Genomic DNA, 23,591 nt, shown 5'->3' with positions numbered 1-23,591 from the left:
GGAAAACACACATTTAAAAACAATAAGTCATAGGGTTCACTTAATGGGCTCTTAATGGATAAAGTTCTGAGCCTGGGCTTTTTTTTTGTAAAATATGGACAATATTCTTGTATTCCTGAAAACTCAGTATGGTTCTTAGAAAAGTATTTTACAAGCTGTGCCCTCCTCTTCCTCCAAGCACTGTTGAGGGAGATAAAAGCAGTGGAAAATCCAGTTTCTGTCCCTGAAGACTTTTGGGGAGCCAGACATATACTTCCATAGAAATGGAAACAAACGTCTTTGTTACAAAGCAAATTAGTGACTATTGGGCAACATCTGTAGTATAGTGTAGTTGCAGTAGATGAAATCTTTAGCAAAATGTGCATCATTCAGGAGAGAGTATGCAAGCTGGAAGCACCATACCTCATGACCTTCAGTGGAAGGGATATGAGATATTGGGCCTGGAGAACAGATGTAGGACATATAGTAATTGTCTTTGAGTGTTTTGAGTCATCATAGGATTGGCAGATTAGGCATCATCTGTGTGGATTTAGATAGCAGAACAGAAACCAGAGGGTGGGAGAGGAGATTTTAGCTCAAGAATTCAAAGAAATGGACTTATCTCAGTATAATGAAATTGAGGCAAAGGCCTAAATTGGGAGCCAGAAGAGTTTGGTTCATGTTCTGTCTCTGACTCTCACCTGTTACATAACTAGGAGTAAGTCACTCCCTTCCCCCAAAATGTGCCTCAGTTTGCCTTTGTAGATGACAAGGTAAATGAACTAAGGGACCCGTTTAGTTCCAAGATTCTATTTATTCTAGATTTGTTTCTAAGATCTCATAATTTTTAGTGACAAAATGAAATAGTGTGAGTTGAGGACAAAAGTGTTGTAAAAATATTAGGATAAAGCAATGGAAAAGTAAGAAAGGTTAAGATGAATCAATATTCCTGAAAGAGGCAGCTTTTGAGCTAAATACTGACTGGGCCCTGATGACCAAAAAAGTCAGAGTTGATGAAATCATTGTATTCTTTATATTATGTTAAATAAACAAAAGCCCTCCTTATCATCAATATCAAATGAAGAAGAGGTTGACATAATCCATAAAATAGATCTGACACTAGAGCAGGAGAATTCTGATTTAAGACTCTTGTTGACACTTTGATAAGAGAAAGAACATGAGGGGGAAAAATTCTGGCTCAAAGTCCTTGCCACCGCTATGGTTAAGAGGGCACTGCCTCCATTTCCCCAACTACGCAAGAGAAACAAGCTCCAGCTCCTGCCCTGACCTTTCCGATGTAGAAACCAGATGTATACCCAGATCTTTCCCTCCTGATTTCCATAAAATTTCATTGCAACCATTCACATTCACATTCACATTGCTGAAGCTGATGCTATAGGGCCTATGATAGGTTCTCTGATTTTTTTCCCTCTATACCAATGAGCCTGCACTCTGAGTGCAAAGAAAAAAGTCTGCAGATAACTATATGTGCATTGTCAATTTGCTGATTGACAGCAGTACCTAATCAATGGACCTCTGGATGATTTTTATTATAATACCCACCCTTTCATTCTCAACCTGTTTTGTTGCCTGCCATGGAGAAAGGTAGTTACTTAGTAAAGAAAGTTCTGAGACGCAAAGTAATGCACAGAATGTGTAATCAATTCAGGGCTTATCACCATTTATTTTATCAACATTCAATGCATGATGCTGGTGTATGCACTCAGGCTTTTTTTTGACAGCATAGGTTGAAAGCAATGTCCAGATTTTTCATTTCTTGAAGAGAAAATCCAAGGTGCATGTATGAATGTATGTTTGTATGTATGTATGCATATACCCCTTGACACTGTAACCACTCAGCTCCTGGACCTACTCTGGCAGGCAACTAGCCTCTTTGTGGGTAAGGCTTCCTGGAATGCTTTTATTGGATGGCAAACAAAGTGGAGCTATTTGTCAGGATATTGTAAACAATACTTCTGCATCAGGGAAAGCGCTGGACAAATGACCTTTCAGGTCTCCCTAAGCTCTGAGATTCGGCAATTTTGTGAGATCTTTGTATAGGGTTTTACACAAGGCATAGAGAAGTGTGCACAAAACAAATTAAACTCCATACTATTGTGGTTCACTCTCTTAAGGAAACACAAAACTCTCAATAGTAAGAGAAAATGTCAGCAAATGTCAGTTCTAGATCTCTTACAAAATAAAGCAGAACATTTTCCTGGAGATAAATAGTACTGCACTAGCTTATTGGAACTCTATAAATCACCTTCAGAGAGGAAAGAGAGACCTCAATAGAGGAGAATGTCAACATTAATAAACAGAGTCAAATACAAAATAAACTACCACATTCAGTGTAGATGGGAAAAAATGAGAAATCACCAACAACCTCTATTTTATATCTTGTAATATCTTATGGAATTACTTTTCTTTTCTGAGGTGTGGAGAAGGGGAAGGGGAAAAGTAAGGAAAAAGAGAGCTGCATGAGGAAGCAATGGTTGTTACAAATAACAAATCAGTTTTTTATTGCTAGTTGCATAGGAGAGTTTCCACTCACCTATCTAATTTACTGAAATGAAGAGATGCATATTTTGTTGCTCAGAGTCAGCAAAACTATCAATATTAATAATGGCATAACGGAGTCAGGCAATGGGATATTGATTATTAACAATACTTTGCATTTGGAATTGACAAATAAAACACAAACTTCTTAGAGTTGCCTTCAAAACCTTCCATAAACTTGATTAAGCCAACCTTGCCAGCTTTATTTGACCCAACTTCCATAATGAAATAATAAATCTAATTCCTCTTTCTGAAAATTCCTTTAAGTACCTGGGGCCATTTCCCATCATTCTAATCTATATCTTGCCACTAGTTGAGGAGGAAAAAGAGAGGCTGAATCACCTTGCAAAGATCTCCCTCACTTAAATCCAAATCCCTTGCAAGTCATGACATCATTTTCCTGATGTCATGGTCCTCTTTTGAGAATGAAGGACAAACAACAGCAGCAATAACCTTTAAGTACCTGAAGATGGTTATTTTGTCCCCCATGAGTTTCCTTCTCTGGGATAAATATTCCTAGTTATTTTAGCTAATGATCATATGGAATGATCTACATCAACCTAGCCAATCCAATTCAACAAACTTATTAAGTAATTAAATATCACTAAGCACCCAACACACACACTTACACACACTATTTAAAAAGTCACAGTCTTCATTTTACAGAAGGGAGATATTGAGAGAGGCAAAAACTAGGGAGAAGAGTGGATGAAGAGTCAGCTGCAGAGTCAAGAAGACCCGAGGTCAAGTCCTGATTCTGACACATTGTAACCCTGGGCAAATCACTTAATCTCTCAGGGCCCCAATCAAAATTTTTTGAGAGTAGGTTTCTGAACAGTTGGTGATTTGTATTAAAATTTCTTCACTAGAGAGCCATGTTTTCCCCAAAGGAAAAAAAAGAGCTCACATCACAGAACTTAATAATCTTACTTGTCTTTGGTAGTATTGTACTCAGTTTTATCCACCACATTTTTAGAAGTACTTGGAGAGTGCAAACAGTTTTGTGAGCCATGTAAAGAAAGGTTGAGAGAACCGGGCATTTTTGGTCCTAAAAGAAGTATTGAGAGGTGTGTGTGTGTGTGTGTGTGTGTGTGTGTGTGTGTGATAATGATATCTATCCTTGAGGGGCTATCCTATTCATTCTCCTCTCAACACAATACAGCTAATCAGTGTAATTCCTAACATGTGGAGCCCAGAACTAAACAAGATACTAGACTAGAGCTATGTAGTCACAGATGGGCAGAGTATAGCAGGGAAGGGGAGAGGAGAGGAGAAGGGGAGGGAGGAAGGAAGGGCACAGACCATTTACTAAGTGCCTAATATGTTCTAGATACTGTACTTAGTGTTTGAAACATACTATCTCATTTGATCCTCACAACAACCCTGTGAGGAAGGAAACTGAGGCAAACAGAAGTTCAGTGGCTTGTCCAGTCAGATAGTATCTGAAGTCGGATTTAAACTCAAGTTTTTCTGACTCCAGGCCTGGTGCCCTATGCACTCTATTCCACTAATCCTAGACTCTTTTTCTCTTTTAATGCAGCCTAAGATTTCAGTGGTACTTAATTCAATTCAAAAGAATTCAATTGAACGGTAAAAATATCATTAAGGAATAGCTTGTTTATATCACTATGAATCAGGTCCCAAAGCATCACATCAACCAGTTCATATGCTTCTGTCCAGCAACATAACTAACATTTATGTAGTATATGAAGTTTACAAAGAGATTTTCACACAATATTGAGAGTTAGATAATTTAAATATTAACACCCTCAATCTGTAGTCTATAGAAGGTATTTTTCTAAGACTTATCAATTTCTGTTATTTTTACAGTCATCCTACTGACCTATTATTAGCTATATCCTGAGAAAGGCTACCCTATCTCAGATTTCTTCCCCTTCCTAGAATTTCAAAAAGAATTCCTCTTTCCTTTCTGGCCCCCAATAAGTGTCTCCCTGTTACCCCTTCACAGTTGTACTCCTTGGCCTAAGGCAGATATTTAGCCACCATCTGCTCTGCCTTGAAATGAGAATAAGTAAGAAAAAAAGAAAAAGAAAAAAGAAAATGAGTTACACTGATTTGTCTGCATATATATAATTATATATATATATACACACACATACGTATTAGGTAATATTTATAAAGTACTTTATAAACCTTAGTTAATTGGTTGTTGTCCTTCATTCTTGAAGGGTACCAAAATGACATCACTATGCTAGAGTCAAGTTTCAATGTGTCCAACTGTGGCTGATCAGATCAATACAAGCTCAGAATATTCTACCACAGGTCTGGAACAAATAGTCCCTGTGAACATTTGGGGTGTATACTCTAACTTTGCGCATCCTGCTTTTCCTTTGAGTTGTTTCAATTCTGCTTTGCTCATAGAGCACAGCACCTTCTCTGATATGGATATGATATGCTGAGTGGTTCTGTGCAAGTGTTTCCCATGTCATACACTCAACACCAAACCTCTTAAGAGAGACCTTGAGAGTATCTTTTTATCTCTTCTTTTGACCGCCATGTGGTCAAATGCTCGCCCTGTGTGAGTTCTCCATAAAACAGTCTTTTTGGAAAGCATACATATTACCTTCGAACAATGTGGCCGGACCATTGGAGTTGAACTCTCTGAAGCAGTTAGAACTCTTGGCAGTTTAGTTTGAGTAAGAACCTCAGTGTCTGGTACCTTATCCTGCCATGTGATCTTCAGAATCTTCCTAAGACAATTCAAGTAGAAGCGATTGAGTTTCCTGGCATGGCACTGGTAGACTGTCCAGGTTTCACAGGCATACAGCAATGAGGTCAGCACAATGGCTTTGTAGACCTTCAGTTTGGTAATCAGTCTAATACCCCTTCTCTCCCATATTTTCCATCGGAGCTTTTCAAACACTGAGCTAGCTCTGGCAATGCGTCCATCAACCTCATTATCAACACGTACATTCCTGGAAAGTACACTACCAAGGTAGGTGAACTTATCCACAGCATTCAAAACTTCTCCATTTGCTGTAACTGATGGTTCCACATATAGATGGCGTGGTAATGGCTGATGGAGCACCTGAGTTTTCTTGGCGTTAATCGTTAGGCCAAAATTAGCACAAGTAGCAGAGAATCGATCCAAACTTTGTTGCATCTCATCCTCAGAGGCTGCCTTGAGTGCACAATCATCTGCAAACAGAAAATCGTGCACCAACACTCCCCCAACTTTGGTCTTGGTTGTAGCCTTTTCAAGTTGAAGAATTTACCATCAGTGCAGTAGCTGACCTTGATGCCTTGTTCATCCTCATTGAAAGCATTTGACAACATGGCTGAAAATATCATGCTGGGTGAAACCGTATGCACATTTTTGTAGCCCTTTGGGGATAGTTCCAAATTGCTCTCCAGGATGGCTGGATCAATTCACAACTCCACCAACAATGTAACAATGTTTCAATTTTCCCACATCCTCTCCAGTATTTATCATTTTCCTGTTTTGTCACTGGGTAAGTCACTTAACCCTCTTTGCCTCAGTTTGTCATCTATAAGATGAGGTGGAGAAGAAAATGGCAAACCACTTCTGTATCTTAGCCAAGAAAACCCCAAATGGCCTCACAGAGAATCAGACGTGACTGAAATGACTAAGCAACAATACAAACCTCAAAATGCTATGTAAATGTCAGTTTTTATTATTATAACTGAGCAATTGATGGCCAGAGAAGTTAAAAGGCTTGCCTAAGGTCAGCTGAGAGTAGCTAATGAAACTTACCTCTGTGAGAGGAGACAACCGTGGGAAGATAGAGTATGAATCCACCTGATGCAGCATAAGTATAACTCATCACACTGGGGCAGGGATGGGGAACCTGTGGCCTTGAGGCCACATGTAACCCTCAAGGTCCTCTGCACAGTCCTTTGACTGAATCCAAACTTCACTGGATTCAGTCAAAGGGCCACTCTTGAGGACCTAGAGGGCCATATGTGGCTTTGACGCCAGTGGTTTCCCCACCCCTGCACTGGGAGAAAAGGGGAAGCTGGAAAGAGTTCCTGATCATACTTTCAATGAGAAGAAAATCAAGATGTTTTTCAGTAATTAAAATTCAAGTAAGAAAGGAGATTGATACAAGCTTATGACAAGCAGATAGATTCATCTGGAAAATTGGAACCAGGACTGAAAGGAAGAGCACTTCTTGAGCTACTTTGCAAGTGATTGCACTCTGCAATGCACAGATTATGACTTTTCATCCTCTTCAATTAATACAATCATAGACTGAGCCTATATTGTGACAGAGATCAGAGCAAATGGCACGAGTGGCAATAATAGCAGACATTTATATTGTGCTTTACAGTATGACAAGCACTTCACACGCATTCTTTATTTAACTTCACTGTAACACCATGAGGTGACACCTATAGGTATGATTATTCTCATTTTATCATAAAGACTAAAACCTAGAGAGTTGAAATGATTTACTTATGGCCTTATGCCTACTTCAGACTTGGGGTTGGTGGGGAAAGATTCAAATTCAGGTATTCCTGATGGAAAGTTAATGTAGTGTTACATCATGTTGGTTATAAGTTTCTCACAAAACATGTATTTACAATCCTCTCTGTCTTAACTCCCCCCCCAAATATAGAATAGTTTACAGTTTGAAATGCAGAATTTATATTTACAATTGCATCTTGGTAATGGGAAAATGGGATTAATCATTAGTCTGGCATTTTTTACTTAGGGATGGAAAGACTTATTGATCACTAGAACAGGGATAGTAAAAAGATGTGCTGTTGCTAAGACAAAAGAAATCACTGAAGCATAAAATATTATTAGGCAAAGTTTCTGAAGTGTAGAAAACCTCTAAGAAAAAGGCCCTCGTGGATGGAGGACTGGACCTGTAAGATGGCCAAGAAGTTGCCAACTGTAACTATTTCCAAATCCTAACCATCAAGAGAAAGGAACCATGCACACCATTTAAAGTAATAAAAACATAAATTCACAAGCTAATAAGAGAGAAGCACCCAAAAAGGTGAATTCCCCATGAATTCACTATCAAATTTCTGTTCTTATTGCTCCCATCCAGCAAATCTTATTCTAACCACATCCACAGGGCTGTAGCAGTGATCAAAATAAGCTGGTAGGCTTGGGACTCAGCATGTGCTTTCAAGGTCCCATATGGCAATGCCTCTGAACAATCCTATCCATACTCACAATTTTGTAGGCTTCTTCCAACGAGAAGTAGCAGCGTCTGATTCTGTCCAACTACTGGAAGGAAAAAAATGGAGGGAGGAGAGAAAAATCAGGCTGGGCTGTGCCCTTGGAGCCACAGAGTAGGGGAGGGACAAAGAATTTGGTATGACTAGAAAGGCACTGAAAACCTTTGGAGGCCTGGGAGTCTCCTCCTGAAACAGTGTCCCTTGACCTAGTATTTCTGAACTTGGTTGTTGTTTTTAAATAACTGTATGAATTTATAATTTGTTTTTATTGTAAGCCTATACATTTTTAAAAATATTATTCTGAGAAGAGGCCCACAGGTTTTACCAGATTGCCAAAGGTGTCTAAGATAATGGACGATGATGATGATGATAGCTTGAATTTCTATAAAGGCTTGCAAAGTGATTTACGTGTTAACTCATTTCATTGTCACAACAATGGTGCTGTCACAGAGCTAGTAGGTGTCTGAGTCAGGAATATAGTGTGTGTATGTATGTATGTGTGCATATGTGTGTATATGTGTATATATGTATGTGTGCGTAGCACACACATGTATGCACATATACATGCATACATATGTGTGTATAATATTTTTCTTCTCCTACAGCCTTTTTGGTAGCATTTTATATCTGTGTTTTATCTTAAGCGTGCAGCTAGGTGATCAAGTGGATAGAGCCCTGACTTGGAATCAGTAAGGCCAAGTTTCAAATCCAGCCTCAAATACTCACCATTTGCATGACCGATGGCAACTCACATAACCTCTGTCTTAGTTCCTTCATCTGTAAAATGAAGATTATAATGGCAGCTACCTCCCAGGGTTGTTGTCAAGGATCAAATGAGATAATATTTGTAAAGTGCTTAGAACAAGGCCTGGCGCATAGTAGGTGCTATATAAATATTAGCTATTTATTAAGCATAGGTTACATTATTTTGCAATTATGGTATATATTCTGTCATGCCTATAGCTAGATGTCTATCTCTAAACCTATAGCTAGTGCACTGTTACATAACCCATATGTAGTTAACTTCCAATATGAATATTTCTACATATCATATTGTTGTGCGAGATTGGAGAATAAACAGAGGGAACAGATTTGGAGCAAATCGATTTATTGGCAGAGGCATGTGATGTGCCACAAATTGGTTCTTTATCTCCTCAGTAAGCAAAAAGACCAAGAGGTGGGGCTTACAAGACTATGTTAGAAAATTAAATAATAGAACAAGAAGTAGGCGGGACAAAGGATCAAGTCTTCTAACTTCTATTGGTAGAAAAGATGAAAGTGTCTTCCTTGTCACCAGGGTGTATTCATTGGTTGTATCCACCTGGATCCTACAAGGATGGCTAGTGGTATAACATATTTCCTGGTGGTCACCTGTATTTGCAAAGACAGCTGGCGGTACATAGATAACAGGTTTCCTTGAAATAAAGCTAGAACAGTGTTTTACAGGAGGACTGAACTTCTGAACTTAACTCAGAGATAAAGAAACCTGATTTAGTTATACAAAATGTTGGATACAGAATGAAATTAATTAAAAATAGAATCAATAGAATGAGTATAAAATCAATCTGATTTTCTTGATTTCTCAATTTCCCCTTTTGATCAATGAAGAAATGTCTTCCATGGATCACTCATCTAAAAGCTAAATCTATAAGATTTTTAATATAGTTAGCATCAGTAGGCCACACTAACATATAAGCCTTTTTGGTGTAAGGTTTGAACAGTTTTGGAACAGCAGCTAATACAAAGTCTAAACAGGATTATAAGGCAATGAGGGCCTGTTTACCCAGGGTGGCTAACAGGCCATTTTCCTGTAGCCAAGTGAACCAAGAATGAGAATTCCACCAAGGGTCACTTGGATTGGGTGATTGTGTTTCTGCTATAACTTGTTGATTTTGTAAATCCTGGTAATAGTTTTCCCTGATTTACTGATATAAGAACAGTAAGATTGATTGATCATACTGCAGACCCCTCCCTGAGAGGCAGTATAAGAGATCAAGGACTACGTGGTTTTGTAAGGCCGTTTGGGCTAAAGAATCTACATGATTAGTAAGGAGGAAATGGACTCACTTGTGTCCTGAGCATGTTTTTGTTTCTCAGGGGAAAGATTTTGAACTGTATTTTTGCTAGAGCAGTTACTTCAAGGAAAGTAAACAAGGACCAAAAGAACTCAGTATCATCCCCCTAGCTTGATGTGTGTGCTACCAGGCATGCAAATTTCTGTTGGACCTCCTCCCCACCAATCCTGTGGTATGATTGTAAACAGAGACTAACAGAACCAAGTATGCTATAGCACAGATTACTTACTTATTAGGCGATAGAGATGAGTAAGCCTTGTTATTGTAAACGAAAAGTTGTCCTGGCATAATTAAGCCAAGAGGAGGGGAGTCAGGATGATCATCAATATTTTCAGTAGAGTTATTATTAAAAGTACAGGTCAAGTTATAAGTAAGGTTACTAAAATACAGATGTTGTTTTGGAAAACCATGCAGAGTAGAGATTTTGATAGGGTTCTGCCTAGAGCCATTGAATACAATAGCATAACCACATATAAACGGCACACCTGATGTTAGATTATTCACAGACATATCACTTAAGCATGGGCCATTCTTGTTTTGCAGGCCTCACAGTAAGTATAACTCATAGAGATATCTTGGACAAGCAAATTTCAACAGTACAGGGCCAGAGAGTAAAGCAGGGTGATACAATGTCATGATTGATGCTTAGTCTTTAGTATAGGGGTTGGGGCACGCTTCACATGGGAACAGTGTTTCCAGGAGTCCTTTTCCCCAATCTGTATTTCTATTGAAGCACCTGGAATATTCCTTCCTGAAAAGGCTGAGCCCCATTGGTCTGTTGGAAATTCTTGATGTAGACCTTATCTCCCAGGTAGAAATCATGTAGCAAAAATTATACTGTTGCTCTCATTTTATGGAGTTCACGCAGCCTAGTTTGTAGTTCCTACGTATAAGAAGCAATAGAAGTATCTCTTCCCTGTAATGGGAAGAGGCCAGGGGGCTCTCACAATAAGGAATCAATGGTATGAAAGGTATGCTAGTTATATGTTTGGCAAGGAGAACAAGAGGCCCACACATGAGTAGCCACTGGAGGTGATGCCAGGGGCCACATAAACCCTCCTAATCGAATCCACAATTCCTTGAGTGCCAAGAAGGCTCTAATTATGAAATATATACCTGGTGATAGAAAATCTGAGTTATATTTCTGAGGTTCCATCTTTTCTTTCTACAGTCTCAGGCAGTAGAAACATTCACGTGAATCACAAGTTTCTAAAACAGTTCTTACAGAAGCCAGAATGGCTTGTTCTTTTCTATAGGTTTCTCTTTTTCCTTATCCTTTGCTTCATAAACATATAGGGCAATGCACCTAAATTCACTTATAGGCTTTTCATGCCATCCAAGGGCACCTCTTAAGGAAAGGCTTTCATATTTCTGTCAAAGACTGATTGACAAAGTATGGATTCATAATTCTCGTTTCCCATTGGTTGAGTGGATCTGGGTTTACAAATTGCTTCACACTTTTGAGTAATCTGTCATAAAAGTGTTCCATGCTTTTGTGCTGTCTCTTAGAATTTGCTCCAATTTTCTGGGCAGATGGCACATGTTTCCATGCCTCTAATTAAGGACTCTCTCACTTGACATAACCTGATGGAATCATCAATGTCAGTGGCATTCTGACATGGGTCTTATAGGAGCCAATTAGGAAGATCTGTGGGGCACCTATTCAATTGAGAAGAATCCCTTCTTGAATGAGAAGTATCCTTGTTTTCAGGTTCAATATCCCTTATGGCTTGAATGACGAGCCCCCCTTGAGAAAAAAAAAATTCCCCAAGGGTTTAGTAATAATTTCCTTGAAGGGGCATTGATAGCACATGCCTTATGATCCCCAGTCCCCAGTTGAACCAGGATTTCAGTCCCCCTGGAAGGAAAAAAAATTTCTCTAAGGGTTTAGTCCCTAAGGGTGAATTCCTAGGTTTGTTACCAATAATAACCACACTAACACTAAACAAAAACAAGACACCAAAACAGACAAAAGTTGCAACTTCCTCTACACTGTAGGGGCTTTAACTTGGCTTGGAAGAATTGAGTCTGAGGGGAGGAGTCTGGCCTCCAGAAGTCCCTCAGTGAAAGAACTCAACTGCATTGCTCTTGAAGCTTTCTCTGAGAGGCTATCCCATGCACTGGTTTCTTTCTTGTAATGGGCGAGTTAGAGCCGACCTCTGCCCTCCTCGGACCTCCGCACCCAGGGCCTGCTGAGGTAAACTCAGGGCTCTGTGATACAGGAGGAACAGGATGGAGTCAGGAGGAAGAGTCTTGCCTTTGTTGCCTACATGGCAATTCCAGGTCTTTGACTGGACTTGCCTGACCACATGGCACTTCCGGTTCTTTGTCTGGACTTGCCTGACAGCAGGGAACTTCGGGTGAGCGTGGGAAGAGAAGGGGAGGAGAGTAGGCAGAACCAGGGCAGCCCTAATGCCTATGCAACCAAAATATAAAAGTTTGCTTCTAACCTGAATAAATCGGAGTTCTTTCCATCTTATCTTGGCTCCTGCTTCAATCATTGCATCTTGAGACAGGTTCTTGCTAGTCAAGGACTACCAGGGGTGAGAGGACACTTTCTCTCCATTTCTTAATGGTTTCCAACTGTGATTTTAGAATTGAGAATAGGCTGAGGGAACAAATTCCAAGTGAATAGATTTATTAGCAAAGGTATGTAAGTTTGCCAAAAATCAGATCTTTTGCTCCTCAGTAAGCAAAATACCATGAGGTGGGGCTTACAAGACTTCTTATAGATTAGGGAAGTTAAAATAATAATAATAAAACAAGACATAGGCGAAATGTAAGATCAAATTATCTAACTTCAATTGGTGGAAAGGATGAGAGTTTCTTCCTTGTCGCTAGGTAATGCAGGTTGGATGTTTCCATCTGCATCCTATAAGGATCATTAGTGATGCAGATAACAGGTTTCTTTGACATAAAGATAGAACAGTGTTTTACACAAGACTGACCATCTGAACTTAGTTCAGAGACTAAGAAAAGTGACTTAGGCAGTTACACACAATGTCGGCAGAGATACAGAATGAAATTAATTACGAAATAGAGTCAAGTTGATTTTATCAATTTCCCAATATACATATTTATTTATAAATAAATATTATGTAACTCAGTACTAATACAAACTTGAAATTTAGCTATCTAGGTGTCCAGAAGAAAAAAGAGAAAAAGTTTATCTTTTGTGTTAGGTCAGAAATTGTTTCATACTTCAGAACACAGGCCAAACATGTAGTTAGATTTTTGGAGATCTTTGGAGAATTCTCAATTTAACATTTCCACTAGAACATACTGCTTTGATAGATCTTTCTTCCTTCCTTCCTTCCTTCCTTCTTTCTTTCTTTCTTTCTTTCTTTCTTTCTTTCTTTCTTTCTTTCTTTCTTTCTTTCTTTCTTTCTTTCTTTCTCTTTCTCTCTTTTTTATCTCTTTCTTTCTCTCTTTCCTTTTCTCTCTCTTTCTCTCCTTTTTTCTCCCTCTCTTTCTTTCTTTCTTTAGTTTTTGTGATATTATAATAGAAATGAACAGCAATGAAGGGGAATTACTTTTGGCTTTATGTCTGGAAAGGGTCAGGAACACCCCTGGTAGCATGAGTCGGCTGTGTACCCCTGAGGAAAGTATCCTAAGACCCACTCATAGCTATGATTTATGGAGCTCAAATACATCGGTATACTTTTTTGTATCATCTATATTAAACTATCCAACCCTTACAGTGAGCATGGTATTGATCTCTTTAATTGAGACAATGTGTCTTGCCATTGTCCTTTTCTCACTCTATTGTGTACGCTATATCCAACTTCATATTTCTTTTCCTAACTCCTTGCTTCCTTTTTCACTAGTTCTGAATAATCTAGTATAATTGTCATTGAAAACAAAGAAACTTCTATGCTTGTTCTAATTTGCCTCAAATAATTAGGACTTTAATTATAGAGAAGAAACTTGAACTTCTTAACCTCATTTCTCCCCAAATATATTTAACTATGTCATATCTTATATATTTAAGGAATTTTGGTTCCATTTCTGTCTTCTCCATAACTAAGCTGTTTAATTTCTTTAGTTAGTAGAATGGTTGAATACTAATTTAATCAATATTTATTGTTTACCTTTAAAAGTTTCTAGGGCTTCTTTCCCAACTACTGAGCAAATAATTGCATTTATCAAGAAAAACAAAATATTTTTAGCTGCTGATCTTGCTCACAAAATAGAATTAAACAGTGGGATGACAAAATTAGGACATAAACTCTAGGTGCTGATTATTTGCAATATTCATAAAAGATTTGTAAATTTCTCCTAATATTTGCTTTGACTTTTAAATCGTGTTTTATATTGTTAGCTCTGGAAAGGAGCACAAAGTACATGACAGATAAAAAATAGTATTCTTTTTTATTCACAGGTTTCATTTGAAAGTTAACTAAGTGATAAGTGACAATTAGTAGCCACTTAACAGACAAATTAGGCAAAATTAAACTTTCAGACCATCAGAAAGTAAAAGATTAAACCATTCTAGCCTTCTCTTTTTTTCTTCCTTTTATATATGCTGTCTTCTATTTTTAATTTGGTCTTTGCCCATAGATTGGAATCTATTCCTTTCTTCAAAGTTCCCTTAACATACTTCTTCTTTGTGAAAGTTTCTCTGATTTACAACTTACCCAGCCCTCCACACCCTTCCAGCCCACCCTCCCAGGAATGAATTTGATATCTCCTATCAGGGGTCATCAGATCATAGAATTTATAGGTGAAAATAGTCATAGAAGTAAGTTAAACACTTTAATTAATATCTTGAAAATTGATGTCTCTGTGTCCCTAAAATTGGGTTGTCTCCAACAATAGTTGTTCACATGTCCAGTTTTTATTTGGTCATGAGTTCTTTAATTTTATTGAGTGCTTGATAAAGCAAATTAGATGCTTGGGTATTAAAATTCAAAAATCATAGATAATGGCATTAGACCATTTTAGAAGTATGAGGAGTTCTGTTCCACTTCACAACCATTTGTTATCTCCTCATAATCTCACTCCAGAATATTTAGTATGAGTCCTCAACTGCCTGTTTGAAACTTCCTACCTATTGTCTCATATACATTTCAAATTCAACATGTCCCAAAGAGAACTCAATAACTTCCTAGTTAGTTTCATAATCTGAGTCACTCTTGACTCTTTTCTCCCTTATCTCTTACATGTACTCAAGTCAAAACATTCACTAATGCTACCTTCACAGTGGCTCTTTCATTTATTCCCTTCACTCTGGTTATAGTGCTACTACCATAGCTCAGCCCCTCATTCCTTCCTACCTTGTCTACTGTAATAGTGTCTTGATTAGTCTCCATTTTGGTCTCTACGTTTACCAATTCATCCTCTACGTAGCTGGTAAAAACAATTGTCTACCAGAAGATCACAAAAGATGTAACCATTGTGGCAGGCACTGTGTTAAGCACTGGAAATATAAAGGGAAAACATTCTCTGCCCTCAAGGAATTCACAGTCCAATGGTGGAAACGAGAATGTTAAATTCTCACTGTGTGCAGAACACTGAGCTAGGCACTTGGCATTCACACAGACAATGAGACTATCCCTGATGTTAAGAAGCTTACATCTTAATAGAGACATGTATAAGAGGGCTCAGCTTCTGGGTAGATGAAAAAGCTCAGCTGTCCTTATGAGCCAGTTGTAAGGCAGATGATAATGCATCTTCTTTAGTGTCACTTCCATTAATAAACCTTTATCGGTTTCTGATCTTGAACCAGTTGATTGTTCCAAGGTCTTTGGTAACTATGGCTACTGAGGAAGAAAGGAGTTGTAGAACAGAGGCAGTTGCTTGGCCCCATCTCAACAGGTGTTAATCTCTCCTGGACAATGCCTACAGGAGCTGGCATAATATTCCTTGACTTCTGAGGTCAGGGCACTGGGTTGCCACTACCACGGCCAGAGCTGAGGTGTATGTGATGGTTTAAACTGCCTGGTATATACTACCTCCTGTCTCTTCCTCAAGATTCATTGCTACTTTGTACAGACTGGTTTGTCCACACACATGTGGAAGTGGATCTGCATTTGGTGTTAGCCCTGGGAGATGATGGGTTCATTTCCACAGGGGTTGCTAAGATGGACAGAGGTTTTTAGGAGTTGCGTGGTGTGGCGGTTGTAAAATTGGTGCTCTTGCCACCACTGCCCAGGGCTCTTAGTTCCAGGGTCCAAGAGTTCCTCTACCTGTATTTAAGAATAGATGGTGTTGGAGGTGGTAGTGGTGGTTTTTCTCACTTACACAAGCTGCTTTCATTCTCTCCCTCAGGATTGCTGTTGCTTTAGAAAATATACATTTCTCTTCTCAACAGAGAGGTGGGAACTGATGGGTATAAAATGAGGTATACATTGTCACATTTGGTTCCTGTCATTTTTATTTAGATATTACAATAAAGAGAAGGAACTGATAAGTAGAAGTATGCATAGAATAATTTTACACTCACACACACATATCTATCTATATCTTTGTATTTGTATCTAGTGTTAGCCATCTCTCACATGGAGGGGAAGAGAATAAAACAGGGGGGAGAAAAGGAAATTTACATGATAACTTTCCTGTGTATTTAGAAGGAATAGCAAATTGTGCGTAGTGAATTTGCAGTTTCATGTGCAATCATCATTTTAATTGTACTATGTTATGGAAATCCTTGTTTTGTTCCATAAATTAAAGTCAATAATATAATTAATAAAAATGAGTTTATGGGGAGGTGGTTAAGGGAAAATTATCTTAGTATGAAAACAAAGGAATCAATAAAACAAGCATAAAGTAATGAATTCTAAGGAGAACAGAAACTATTGACTGAACCAATTGAACGACAAGCTTGTATAAAGTTCCTTCTATATGACAAACATAGTTATAGCTACTGAAAAAAGGCAAAACCGCCCCAGCTATCAAGGAGTTTGCATTCTAACAATGGAGAAAACACACACACGCACACAAACATACACACACACGTACACACACACAAACAGATATAACTACACTGCAACCTTGGGAGGCACTAGCAGTGCAAGGGTGAGAGGGGAAATGGAAGGAAAAGTTTTATTCCAAAGGTGACATTGGAACTCTTACAGGAAAATTAGATTTCAATAGGTAGAGGTGGGGTGAAATGCAATGTAATGGTAACATTCAGTCAAGGCCAAGGCTGAGATGGTGGATAGAGTGTCATATAACAGGAACAGAAAGAAGTCTTGTTTGCTTAGATCATGGATTGTGTGGAGAGAAGTAATGTATATGAAGGCAGAGAAAATAGGAAGAGACTGGGTTTTGTTGAACTTTTAGATACAAGACAGTTTATATTTGATCCTAGAGGCAAAGGAGTCACTGGAGTTGATTGAGTAGGTGAATTACCCATCAGACCTCCACTTTAGGGAAATCACTTTGGTGTGATCTGACATGAAGGATTGACTGGATCAGGGAGTGACTAGAAGGAGGGAAACCAGTTAGGTGCCTATTGCAATAATCCAAGGAAGAGGTGATGAGGAGTGGTAATTGAGTGGAGAGAAGGTGATGAATGTGAAGAAATATGTGGAAGTAGAAATGACAAGATTTGGCAACTGATTGTTACTTACTGAGAAGAACCAGGCATGCAATATAGAGCTTTTCTACCAGGTGAACTAGAATTTCTGAGCTACAAAGATTTTATTCACTGTGGGTAGCAGAAATTAATGGGTAAATTACCCTTGGGTGGCAAGTAGTAGGTAGCATAACTTTACAATCTGGTAGCTCTAAATTTAACTTCTAATTGTTGCAATGGGAGTCTAAAGAGAGGTTGAAGACATAATGCAATTACCACAGGGAGGAGCAGAATAAGGAACTGAAGTCCAGCCAAAGTTATAGCTATGTTTGTGCCATCCAAAAAGTCTGTAAATAACAACTTTGAAGGCCACCAAGGGAAGAGCACAATGAATTTTGTGCAGATGTAGATTTGAAATGCAGATGGAGAGGCACAATAGAAAACTTGCAGCATTTTCATGTTAGCAAAATCACAGTAGTCTCATTTTAATCTTTCACATACCAATTTCATCTAATACACATTTTTGGGAAAAATTGCGGAATATCTGTGCACTCATCCAAGACAGAATGTTGTTAAATACTAAGCCCATCATTTCTTTGTGTTAAAAAGATGCTTATATAAAGCTACATCTAGAAGCCACACAATGCTTCTCCAGGAGAATGACTGGAGCTATCACTGACACAAATAGCAAATAGATAGCAAGTGTCATAATCTTTTATATTTTAGGAAAAATCACATTTGGTTGTGATTACTAGTAAATACATATTTTAGAACAAGTATTTTATTCCCAGCACATTTGTAAGCTATTCAAAAAGGCCTCAATAATAGGAACAATTTTGTACTGTTGTAGTCTCTTAAAATCTGAATTGAATCAGTCTATGGATACATAACCCAATATAGTGAGTTTGCAACTTTATTAGATACTTCAGTGACTCTATGATCTCATCCACATGGGCATTTTCTCCACTGATAAAAATTGCAACCCCTCTAGGTACCTTCTTATGCTGTACAATTTATGTCCACATTTTTCTATACAACTTCAACAGCAGACCAACCCAGGACTACGGAACTCTTCCCTTGTTCTTTTAATATCACAGGCAAATCTGTGTACTGCTTAGGTTGAAAATACATTTTTGCTCATTCTTGCTCTTTGATAATCCCACTTTCTTTTCAAGCCATGTTTTCTGTTTTTCTTATCTTTAATTCTCCAGTGCCCAGCATAGTGCCTGACACAGAATAACTTGTTAATAAATTCATCTTAAATTAAATTACATTCACACTATTGTTTATTGCACTACTTGGAAACAAATCCTCATGAGCTGGTTTGCTGCAGCCTATTTACTCTCACCATGTCGCTATCTGTGGTCCTTAGGTTACCTTTAATTTTATACTTTTTTGAGATTGTGGTATTCCATGATTTTCAAACAAATTTAATTACTGAAGAATATTGCTGTTAAATTAATAGGTTTTGGATAGAGTGAGCAATTTGGAAAGATTGAGCAGTGCTTAATGTCACAGGTGAAGAAGCATGACGGAGCAAATGTAGTGCTGACCTGTAACCCAGGAAGACTAGGGTTCACATTCTGCCTCTGTTAAGATATTGGCTGTGTGACCTTGTACAAATCATCCAGTCTTTCAGTACAATAAGCAATTCTCAAAGGCTATAAGCTGAAAAGTTGTCAACCTATATTGATAGATGAAATTTCTTCACTTGAGAATTTTCTGTACCAATGACGTGAAAAGTAATCCTATACTCATAAAAGAGAAATTACAATGCAATCTTTTTGTCTACCTCTCCATTCAAAATGGGCCAGTGAAGGCTCTCTTTATAGGTTTAGAACAAATGGATAACTTTAATCCACACCATCTTGGTCAATCATATCAGACTCAGTTCAACTGATATGTAAGTAATTTTCTTAGTGAAGGGCAACTTAATGGGCAAGTCCCACTACTTCCATAAGGAGGAGCAATCCACACCCCATAATATAAAGTCTGTAACATCATCAAGTTGATCAGGGAACAGCTTAAATCAATGATCAACTATGACAATCTCCCCCATTCCCCACTCCACCTTTGTCTGGGGTATTTCTCTATGGAAGGTAGTCCCCCTACTTCATATAGGTTGAGTACTTAAGAGAGGTAAGTTGTAGAGGTTCAGCTGTGCTCTTTCAGAGGTGGCATAAATAATCTTCTGGCGTAGAGTAGTACTTTTCAGTCTTACATGCCAGAGTGGCTTTCTTTTGGAAGAACGTTGGTTCCTAATGTGAGAAGCTCTCAAAGATGAATTTCTCAAAAGAAGCAGAACTTATTCAAGTGAGGAGGAAAAGGGGAAGGGAGGACTAACTAAAGAGACTGAAATATATGTACAGAAAAATCGCTGACCAACTCTAGTTAAAGCCAGATAAGAATAGAAATGGAATTCAGGGGAAGAAACTCAGGATGACTACAAATACAGAAGGATGGTCTCCTAAGAATTATATCCAGAGTCCTAAATTCAAGAAGTACAAAATGGTGGAATTTTACATTGCTTTTTAGTTTTTTAAAAATTATTTTGGTAACAAGAGGAGGGATAAGACTAATGTTCAGCATTGATAATGGATGTTGGTGAGAAAGATGAACTACCCAACCCTTGTTTTCCCCATTTTCTCTATCACAAGGAAAAACCTTTGGATGGGAAAAAATAGAGACCATGGTTAACCAGATGGAACTGGCCTCTAACCTGTGAATGGCTAGAGCCAATCAGAGCAGGCTGGAGATAAGGAGAGCCAGGAATCAAAGAGAAGTTTAATTTCGAGGTGAGCAAAATGGCTGGCAAGCAAAGACACATATGTTGGGGCCCCATCCATAGTGGGTAGGGTGGGAACCTGAGGCATTGTGGGGGGATCTCAATACTTTTACCAATGGCTGCGCAGTGAGCTGTAGCCCTGACAATGAGGGGTAACAGCTACAATGTAACAAGTTTGATTCATACATAGCAGGGCTTCATGACCAGAACTTTGATACAAAGGTTGCTTGTCCGAGGAAACATGATACTGATCAAAGCAATACAATAATTATATGAAGCAATTCTGGGATTTAGCTTTGGATGAGATCATCCAGAAGATGAGCCCAAGGGATTGTTGTTATGCCAAGTTCAGTGCACAACTTGTTTGTTGGGTCTTAGCTCTGGAAAAAGGGTGTCTCCTATTTTCTTGACATTTCCCCTTTTCAGCCAACATGAGGGAATCCAAAAGAACCCCTATTCTTCTAGCCAATAAAGGTGAGGCAGGTATAAGCTAAGATGCCACGAGGGGCCAGTTGGGCCAGGAAAGCATTTTTATCACAGCATGTCGGTTCCTTGAGGGGTCCTATTGGGGGAATGTGTTCCAAGTATCATTGCTCACCACTGTTTGCTTGCAAGCAGAAAAAAGAGGGGGGCCAAGAATGTAGAGGGAGAAAATACCAACACATGCTTGAATCAGGGCCTTGGTGGTTGGGCACATCACAAAGGGAAAGAGGAATAAAAAGAAAAAAAAAACTTAGCACAGTATACTTAGCCCTCATCTGGAATCTTGGAGCAGCTGTCTCATCTGGATGTTGGCTGTATCTAGGTCCAAACTAGACAAACCTTGATGTTCCAGTTTCTCAGCCACATAGGGCTAGGTTCAAACAATGCAGTAAAGTTTTTATCATAATTTCCAAAATTGCATAATTACATTAAGTCAGGTAAAGATCAAACTACTTAGAGAGCTCACAAAGGACTAGTTCTGAGAATTGAGATTTACATGTTACCAAGGTAACCAAGGAAACTTGAACATAACTAAAATCAATTCTCCTTGTATTCTAGTGACGTAGTCTCAACATCCATTTGACCAGCACATTTTGAATCCCAGATGTCTCATATAGCACGCCGGTCCCTGGATGTCTTTTCTTGGACAATAGGCCACCTCAGGAAAGCTCTAAAAGGTACTCTGCTTCTCTGGTTCCAAATTTAGAGGTTCCTAAATAGTTCTGATCATTTAAATTTGGTTCTCCAATTTTGAAACTTCAGAGAACTTCAGTTCATATAGCTGTAACAGCAAGCCCCCTAGCATACTCAGGATGTCCTGCTAGCATAGGTTCTTTGATCTTCTTTTAAAGGAAAAATAGCTTTTAAAGGGGTCAACAATCTTCTTTAATTACATTCACTAGTTCAGGGGAAAAGTCAGTACCTTGAACATAAAGAAAATGTAAGCGGAGAAAATACAAACAGAGAAAATACAGAGAAATTAGCATAAAGACCAACAGACAGGGCTCTAACTGCCTGAAGAAAGCAATATTGCTATACACCTTACATACATCACTGGATCAAGAGAACCATTACATCTGAGTAGTTGGGGAGCTCTGAACATGTGGTTATTCAGAGTCTTGAGGAGGAAATCAAAAGATCCTTCTCATAAGCAAACCCTCAAAGCAAAACCTCACTTCAGAATATATCTACCCTTTTGACTAATAGGCTCAGAGCCAGAAGGCATCACAACCCTCGTGACTCAGTGCCTAATCAGCTTACTACCAAAAACTTTGAAAGCCTTCCTACGAGCAAGCCTCCCCTAAGCAAGCTCCTCCACTAATAGGCTCTGTGACACAGGATGTAACATAACTGTGAGCTAGGCCTGAGCTCAAAGTAGATCACATAGGCGTATTAATGGATGGGGAAGATCTTCATATCCTGTTAACATTACAATACCATTTATTGTTTCTATTCCTTTTTTTTCTTACCTGGTACATTTTATTTATTTTATCATTATTTATTACTAATTTCACAGTACAACATTTTATAATGTATGTCACAGAATCTCTGATTTTCCATGTCTGTGCCTATGGCTTCTTGGTGGCTCAGAATACGAATTTGTGTAAATTCAATGAACACTGGAAGAAAAGGTATGTTCTTTGCTTGTTCCGTTTAATTCTTTTTTTTAGATTTAGGTTTCAGCATTGATTTTCACAAGAGTTTGAATTACAAATTTTCTCCCCATTTCTACCCTTCCCCCAACTCCAAGATGGCATATATTCCGGTTGCCCTGTTCCCCAGGCAGCCCTCCCTTCTGTCACCCCACTCCCCTCTCATCCCCTTTTCCCTTCCTTTCTTTTAGAGCAAGATAAATTTCTATGCCCCATTGCCTGTGTATCTTACTTTCTAGTTGCATGCAAAAACTTTTTTTTTTGTTTTTGAACATCTGTTTTTAAAACTTTGAGTTCCAAATTCTCTCCCCTCTTCCCTTCCCACCCACCCTCCCTAAGAAGTCAAGCAATTCTACATAGGCCACATGTGTATCATTATGTATAACCCTTCCACAATACTCGTGTTGTGAAAGACTAACTATATTTTGCTCCTTCCTACCCTATCCCCCTTTATTGAATTTTCTCCCTTGGCCCTGTCCCCTTTTGAAAGTGTTTGTTTTTGATTACCTCCAACCCCATCTGCCTTCCCTTCTATCATGCCCCCTTTTTTATCTCCTTCCTCCTTTTTTCCTGTGGGGTAAGATACCAAATTGAGTATGTATGGTATTCCCTCCTCAGGTCAAATTTGATGAGAGCAAGATTCATTCATTCCCCCCTCACCTGCCTTCTCTTCTCTTCCCACAGAACTGCTTTTTCCTGCCACTTTTATGCAAGATAATTTACCCCATTCTATCTCTCCCTATCTCCCTCTCTCAATATATTCTTCTCTCATCCCTTAATTTGATTTTATTTCTTTTAGATATCTTCCCTTCATCTTCAACTTACACTGTGCCCCCCACCTCTCTCTCTGTATATATATATATATATATATATATATATATATATATATACACATACATATATGCATACATACACACTCACATATACATATATATACATAAATATATATATATATATATACACATATATATATGTATATGCATATTCCCTTCAGCTACCCTAATACTGAGGTCTCATGAATCATACACATGATCTTTCCATGTAGGAATGTAAACAAAACAGTTCAACTTTAGTAAGTCCCTTGCAATTTCTTTTTCTTGTTCTTTTTCTTGATTACCTTTTCATGGTGGTCTTGATTCTTGTGTTTGAAAGTCAAATTTTCTATTCAGCTCTGGTCTTTTCACTGAGAAAGTTGAAAGTCCTCTATATTGTTAAAAATCCATATTTTGTCTTGGAGCATGACACTCAGTTTTGCTGGGTAGGTGATTCTAGGTTTTAATCCTAGCTCCATTGACCTCCGGAATATTGTATTCCAAGCCCTTCAATCTCTTAATGTAGAAGCTGCTAGATCTTGGATTATTCTG

Source organism: Trichosurus vulpecula, chromosome 6 (genome assembly GCF_011100635.1).
Source record: "Trichosurus vulpecula isolate mTriVul1 chromosome 6, mTriVul1.pri, whole genome shotgun sequence".
Taxonomy (NCBI): domain Eukaryota; kingdom Metazoa; phylum Chordata; class Mammalia; order Diprotodontia; family Phalangeridae; genus Trichosurus; species Trichosurus vulpecula.
Note: the sequence above shows the minus strand (reverse complement) of the source record.